General features: G+C 40.9%; 1 pseudogene; it reads right to left on the bottom strand.

Annotated features, from left to right (window-relative positions):
• Positions 1–2,622: 2,622 nt before the first annotated feature.
• On the bottom strand, positions 2,623–3,681 carry LOC118703668 (annotated as a pseudogene).
• Positions 3,682–8,168: the final 4,487 nt, after the last annotated feature.

Here is an 8,168-nt window from a genome sequence, read left to right as displayed (position 1 = left end):
AGGGATAGGACCCACAACCTAGGTAGTTGCCCTGAATGGAAATCTAACCTGCAACCTTTTGGGACAATACTCAACCAACTGAGCCACCTAGCTAGGGCTAATTCCACTTTTTGGGTTGCTATTGTTAATCCTCACCCAAAGATAATTTTTTCATTGATTTTTAGAGAGAGTGGAAGGGAAGGAGGGAGAAAGAGGGGAAAAACATTGATGTGAGATTGGTTGCCTCCTGCATGCATACTCATTGAGCTGGGAATCTACCTGCAACTGAGATATGTGCCCTTGACCAGAATCAAATCTATGGCCCTTTGGTGCATGGGCTGGCGCTCTAACTACTGCACAACACTGGCCAGTGCCTAAACCTACTTTTAAGACAGCAGAATTGTATTGACTGGTTTGTGGAATGGTTATGTTCTTCATTTTTTTTTTGTGGCATTAATTCATATTACGAAGTGCTCAGTTAAAAGGAATTGTGTCAGCCCCAACTTACGAATAATTTATGTGTAAAAAGAGATAGCATAGACTCCAGTTGGGAGGCACTACTCCAAGGACAGGGATTCTCTTGGCCCTGCCCAGTTGAAGACACTCAGAGAGTAATCAAAACCTTTTCTATATGCTGTTTCAGAGACTAGGGCCCCATAGAACCCTGCTCAGAGGTTCTGGAAGTGAAGGGAACCCTGCACATGACAGCCCCACTCAGATTCACAGAGGATGGATGTCCCACATTGGAAATCCTGAAAATCCCAGAGGGTGGAACCTGCTTACCTAGGCCCCGGATTCCTTCAACTTCATTAGCCACAGCAACCTTTAGGAGGGACATATTTGAATAAATCCTAGGAGCCTTCTGTTTTCACAAAACATTATTCAGGAAGCATGGATTAAGAGAAAAATTCTTCTCTTAAGTTGTTATAGAGAATTATTACAATGTGATGCCCACAACTGTCCACTTTGCCTCTTTCTTTACCACGTGTCCCAGGTACCACAAATTCAGAGGTTGATCTGCGTTCTTAGCTGGAGGACAGAGTGCATGTTCTGACAGGAGCTAGGTCATCCACATGGGGAAGGCTGGCAGAATACCATCTTCTGTACCTTACCTCTATGGGAGAACTTGTTCTGAATTGCAAATCTATCTAGTTAATATTAAATGTTTGAAGGATAGCCAGTTAGGAACAGTTAGGAAATTGGGATTGGTGATACTAGTTTTTGTTTGTTTGTTTGCTTTTTTGTTTTTTTTTTTTTTTACCTTTAAGTTCGGAGAGTCGATATAACTTCAAAATGTATTTAAGAGCAAAGGAAATCATTTAGCAAAAGGAAGAAACCATTTAGGATGAAAGGGAAAATGACAGCATGAGAACCTTTTTAACTCAAAGCACTACTAAATTTGGCTCACAAATGGCAAGATCCTTTATATATATCTCATAGAGGGGCACTCATCATCAACAAATATTTCTTGAAAACTATCTGGCCATGTAATAATTTGCTTTTCTGAGGCAAAGCTGTGTGATGAAATAAATCCACTTGAACACACACAGCCTCTAAGTCCCAGGAAAATAAACATTCATCCATTGTTAGTTATCTCTTCCAAATACTCCACCATCAAAACTGGAAATTAAGAGCAGTGAAATGCCAAGAGAACAGATGTGTGAAAATGCTGACTGAATGTAGAACTGGTATTACATTTAAATATGTCTGATCTGCCCAGTCTTCCCTGATATACCACAAGCAAACATGCTAACTGAAGGAATGATACTCCAAAGTCAACTTCAATAGGTAGACATAAAAACAAAATCTTTTGGAGGCTTTTCTATGCAGGTGGCTCCAAAAAACACAGTTCCCCCAAAAGTTCAGCTACCTTAGTGATGGCTCTTAAGCAGCCCCATCAGTTATTTGAAGTGGTGATAGTGTTGTTTTTTTTGTGTTTTTTAAAAAATATATCTTATTGATTTTTTACCGAAAGGAAGAGAGAGGGATAGAGTTAGAAACATCGATGAGAGAGAATCATCAACTAGCTGCCTCTTGCACACCACCAACTGGGGATGTGCCCACAACCAAGGTACATGCCCTTGACCAGAATCGAACCCGAGACCCTTCAGTCCGCAGGCCGACACTCTATCCACTGAGCCAAACCGGTTTCGGCAATAGTGTTGTTTTAATATAAAATGAACTTCAGAATTTTTCAAGAGTTTGTTATCCCTGGGGGAATGTCCTCAGTTTCTAAAGACCCTGGGAGAAAAACTAACAACAGCAGCAACAACAACAACACCACCTCATCAGGATAAGTTGAAAATATGAACCAACTGCTCCTCATACGAGGGCAAGAATTAAGCAGTTTGTAGTTGAGCTTGGTTACTTCTCTTCCTGGATGGGCTTGGTGCTTTACCTCTGTGGACTCAAAATGGAAAAACAATAAAGAAAAATAAAGCACTTAGCAAAAACATAACAGGTAGTGTTTTATAATTCCACTTCCTCCCAAATGAGTGCCTTTATTTATTTGCGGGGCTTAGAAAAGGGAAAATAAATTTTAGAAAAAGGAAATGTCAGTATAGGTCTTCAGGGAGGGCCTGGGTGCAGTGAGTGGTTCTGGAAGGGTCCAGGCTGGAGGTTTGCCCTTGCTGCTGGTCACTTTCAGGCTGTGAGGACGGTTTTTCCCGCAGTAACTCCACCATCCCCTTTGGGCCTTAGCAACTGGCCTGAACAACTTCTCAGCCCTCCATCAGCCCGTCTCCCTGCTCCAGCTCTTCACCATACAGAATTTCATAACTGCCCAGAATTTCCTTTGCAGGGAGGGAAGGGACTTGGTCCATTTACAGTCTGGAGTTTCTCTGTTAGGAACCGCAACCTTGAGGGCACAGATATGATCGCTGGCCCCGCTGGAGATGAGAGATCTGGGCACATTACCCCCCAGCCTGTCATCTATGACGATGTCGTAGCCCTAACATTCGGAGCAGCGCTTGTCGTGGTTCATCACCAGCGCCAGGCCCTTGGGCTCTGCATGGGGATCCAGTGGGTCTTGTCGAACATGGTGCGGGTCGTCCCCTTGCCTCGGGTGCTCAGCCACAGGCTGCTCACTGTCCACTTGCCCCCATGGATGTGGTTGTGGCCCTCCCCATGTTTCTGAATGGCAGTGATGGTGCAGATAAAGCACGCTGTCTACCTGCTGGTGCTGGGGGTGGACGTGACGGTGCAGAAGCAGCAGAATCTGCGCATGTTTTGCTGTTATGGGAACTCATGTTTGTTTGCGAGAGCTTGTTGGTCAGAGAGGTGCCCGAGCCCTGGGCTTTGCCAGGAGGCATCATGGTCCAGGTGCTAGGGTGGCTTTTCGTGAGCCTCTGGGAACCAGTTGCAGCCAGTGGGTGTAGGTGACTGGGACAAAGTCCAGGTAGAGGTATTCTCCATCCTCATCTTTTTCTGCCAGAGGACTCCCTTCTTTCCCTAGCTCTTTACTACATCCTTTAACATTCTTCACCATCAGATCCTTCCCAGTCCGTTCATATTGGTTCGGAAAGTGGTTGCCTATTTGATTGTCTGAGAGCCATAGCCAGTTTCGACACAAAAGACTTTTCGGATGGTTTGCACGCTCATCTGGGGAAAATTCCAATGGTTTTCTGTCATCCTCTCTTCTCTTCTCAAAATGATCAGCAATGACTTCTCCATATCAGCAACGCATTTCACTTTCCCTGCCATAAGCCACAGGTACTTAAGGAGCCAACAGGAACGTCCAATTTCTTTTTAGTTTCATCGACTCTTGCCTGGGATTCTCACCTGATGTCAGATCACTTTTCAGTCACTTCCTCACAGCCACCCTGCGTGGTGATCTGGGTCCCAATTACTTCTTGGGCTTTGTCTCCTCACACCCTCCCCACCCTCCACCCCATTCTCCAGTCCCAAGCTTCCCTTGTGGCTCATACTTTTTAAGCCTCTTTTTTCTTCTCTCCTTTTTCACTCTTCTATTTTTATTTAATAATAGATTTTGAGATATTTACATTGGGAATTCTAATAACATTAATTTTCAGCACCACCTAGCCGAATGATTTGCAATAAATATTTGCTAATGATAACATTTTAAACTACTTTCTTTAGTGATGGTATCAGGGAACATTTTGCACAGTTGTTCATTTGATTTAAATTCTTTGGCCAGTTGTAGTTCCCTGTTAATTAGATACAAGCAGTGGATGAACATATATAATCAAATTACCTGGACCAACGTCTTATAATCTGATATTTTATGGGAGCTTCATAGAAGTGCTATTCCTGGGTCTGCAGTCTCAGCACTCCAGAGATTCCACACATAAATTATGTCCTACTACAAATCACGATATAGGATAAATTTGCAGCAAGCATATCTTAATGGTTATTTCACGTGTTTCCCCTTTTGGAAGCATTACCAAGCTTGAATTAATTGATAATGACTTGATCAGTTTCTTTGCAGGGAAAAATCCTCTTTAAGATGTAGCTGATGGACTCCAAATGGCATGAGTCCCAATGCCTTTACAGAGGCATTCGTTAGATATTTGCTGGGAAGATCACTGCAAGAAAACAAGTATTTTTGTTTCACAGAAACATCTTGAACTACTTTACTATGCTTTTGGGTCATGAACACTCCAAACATATTTCGTCAAACACTCTTTCTTCAGCTTTGAAACCCATGTGGATAGCCATGGGAAAAGCAATCTCTATGTTTCTAATTAATTTACACTTGACTCATCAGAATGTTGTTTTCTAAGAGCTATTTGATATGTAAGACCCCTTTTGAGCCTTTCAAATATGGCTTCTAAGCATTTTTCCTTTGAACCAGAAAGTCATCCTCCCTCCCCACCCCCATCCCACCGAAAACAAATAGAATTCAATTCTCAAAAGGCTTGATTTGGTTCAAAAAATTGTCAGACTCTCACAATGTGACAAACATGTTCTCCCACTTGAATGGATTAACTCATGCAGTAGGCACTAAGAATAAAAGGGCATTTTATGCCATTAAGCAAAGATTTAGTTAAAATGGTTGCAGTGTTAATGAAACTTTTGTTTATTTAGCAATGCTCTCAGATAAATTTACATTAAACACACTCATGTGAATGGGTATAAGTATTGCTATAGGAAAATACAAAGGAATTAAAAATTTTATCTGAAAAACACACATTGGTCTTTATAATGTATGTATAAAGGGTTTTGAGTATTATCTCCCTAGTTTCAGTTCTGAAGTCAAGGTTGTACACAGGAGACTCAGACATAGATTGGTGTCACCCAGTATTGCTTCTCCTAACTTTTACATAGTGATCTTAAAAATGGTGATTGCTACAGTGAAATACAGTGACAGATCTGGAGCATGCTCATTGACAAATGTCCCAGGCTTTCATGTTTCATTACACTTTCATAGTCCAAGGGTGTATGAGTATTATATTTTCATAGAAAAGTCTTTCTGGATATTCGTCTTACAAGTATGTTTTTGCTTTCTATTTAATAGCCACTTAGTTAGAAATATCCACATTGATTTTTAAATTCATTGTGTTGTAATTGTCTGACTTTTTACTGATTCATTGTAGAAAAAGTTTTGATTAGGGCTTCCTGTCAACTCACATTCTACATAAACATATTTTTGAAGGTCCCTTTCACTATCTTCTCTCTCCAACATATAAGACTTTTACATATGCCCTTGTGATTTCTTCCATAATTTATACCCAGATTTATTACTTAATTTAGGCACAAACTAATTCATCATCTATTTATAACTTTTGGTTAATTATCACTTATTTAGTTTTCTTAACTTTTTGAAAGACAACTTTAGTTTGCAGATAAGAATATACAGAGAATTTTGCATTATCACCACTACATTTGTTGGGCAATTATTTACTTTTATGACACTATAGACAAATAATGGATCCCACTAAGTGTGTAAAAACCATCTAAATACTACACTGAGTGGAGATTATTATGATCTCTGAACGCATAATAATCTGTCCACTCTGTATATCCTATATAATAAAAAGCTAATATGCAAATTGTCCCCTCGACCAGGAGTTCAGCCAGCAGGCAGGCTGGCCAACTGCCCATGTCTCCTCCCCCTGGCCAGGCTGGCCAGACTCCACCCATGCACGAATTCATGCACTGGGCCTCTAATATATATATAATGAGTGGCCAGATTACTATGTGTTCAGAGATCATTAATAATATGGCCACTCAGAGTATAGTTTATTAGTTTTCTTCCATAATAATTTTTGTTGTAAATAGCATGAAAACCAAGGCAGTTTGATCATAGTATAAAGACAAATGCAAATCCCATAGAATTCAAAGTGGTTTTGTATAGAAGCAGGTATCGCCCAACTTCTGAAAGTTTTTAACATACTAGTTAGAACAGAACGCGTTTCATAGGTTTAAGTTCTGATACATTTTCATAGAGGTAATAGCTGAACCATAACCTTTCAGTGCGTAGGATGATGCTCAAACAACTGAGCAACACTGGCCAGGGCCAAGAGAGCACTTTGTAAAGATATTATCATGATGTCACCCCCCACCCCCACCACCACCAGAAGACTTTCATTTTCAGGAAATATCTGTCATGTAAGATGATGTGGCTCTGGATGTTTTTGTCACAAGTCAGAAAGCAGTACATATATATTTTGTGGCCTGATTCCTTGATAAGCTATAACAAACAGCTAAAGCATACTTTCCACTGGTGGCAAACAGCTATTGGCAACCGCCCTGCTTCACTTGTGCATTAGAAATACATTAATTAAGATCAATTCTCCTATAGGATAAAATTCAAAGTATTATCAAAGAAAAAGGAGGCCTAATGATTACCTTACAGTAGATCCAGTTTGACTGCAGTTGGAATTCAGATGAATAAGATTGATTTGAATGATCAAGAGTCATGGTTGCCTGATGTACATTTAGTATAGCAACTTCCATGCCTCTGATGTTTTCCTTTCTTTGAACTCAAGGGTAAACTGGGGGAATGTTATTGGAACAACATGATTTCGTTCAGGTCAGCAATGATCTTCAGAAGACATAGTAGGGTCTGTAAGACTTTTCTCAAATTGCAAGACGACTGTCCTATTATGAAGAACCATCCACATATTTCAGTGGGCTAAGTGTTATCCTATATAATAAAAAGGTAATATGCAAATTGACTATCATGCCCTTGCACAGGATGGCTGCCCCCATGGGGTCACAAGATGACTGCCACAAGATGGTTGGCAGGGAGGGCAGTTGTGGGTGACCAGGCCTGCAGGGGAGGGCAGTTAGAGGTGACCAGGCCTGCAGGGAAAGGCAGCTGAGAGTGACCGGGCCTGCAGGGGACAGAGGGCAGTTGGGGGGGACCAGGCCTGGCAGTTAGGGGTGATCAGGTTAGCAGGAGTGGGCAGTTGGGGGCAATCGGGCCAGCAGGGGAGCAGTTAGGCATCGGTCACGCTGACAGGGGAGTGGTTAAGGAATGATCAGACTGGCAGGCAAAAGCAGTTAGGGGCAATCAGTCAAGCAGTCAGGTGAGTGGTTGGGAGCCAGCAGTCCTGGATTGTGAGAGGGACATCCCCTTAGGGTTACCAGATTGGAGAGGGTGCAGGCTGGGCTGAGGGACAACCCTCCTCCCCCAGTGCATGAATTCCATGCACCAGGCCTCTAGTACTTACATAAGACAATTAGCTATGTGCTTAAGTTTAAAAATACTAGTTTGTCATTGTTTTAGGTTGTAAAAGTAGGGTATCCCAAAGCACAGTATACTGGCATTTATTTTAATATGGAAATATTTTTAAATACAACAAGGTTGTTAAATTCTCATAGCATGATGCTTTTTTTTTTTTTTTTTAAATGGGAAAATATTTTTAATATTTTGTTTTTTACCAAGGGAAAACTACCCTAAAAGAGAGAGGGCAATTTGATGTCTAAAATTGAAGGAGCAAATACTGCTTTATCCTATAAGTGTCTTTGTAGGTTGGAAGTGAAAAATATTTTTAATTTAAAAGTGAATTTGGAGATCTGAGCATGCTCACTGTGCATCACTTTAAAATTATTAAAGTAGTTTGATTTAATAGAGTGAATCTTCTCAAGCTGAGGAGTACTTCACTTTGTACTGCATAAGCTCAGATGCTAGAACCTGATCACTTCCCAGCTGAAGAGCTTATAAAAAATATGAAGTACTCTAATAATTTTAAATTACTCTATAATGCACATTTTCAGGTCTC

Source organism: Pipistrellus kuhlii, unplaced genomic scaffold (assembly GCF_014108245.1).
Source record: "Pipistrellus kuhlii isolate mPipKuh1 unplaced genomic scaffold, mPipKuh1.p scaffold_m20_p_4, whole genome shotgun sequence".
Taxonomy (NCBI): domain Eukaryota; kingdom Metazoa; phylum Chordata; class Mammalia; order Chiroptera; family Vespertilionidae; genus Pipistrellus; species Pipistrellus kuhlii.
Note: the sequence above shows the minus strand (reverse complement) of the source record. Positions and strands in the feature narration are given on the sequence as shown.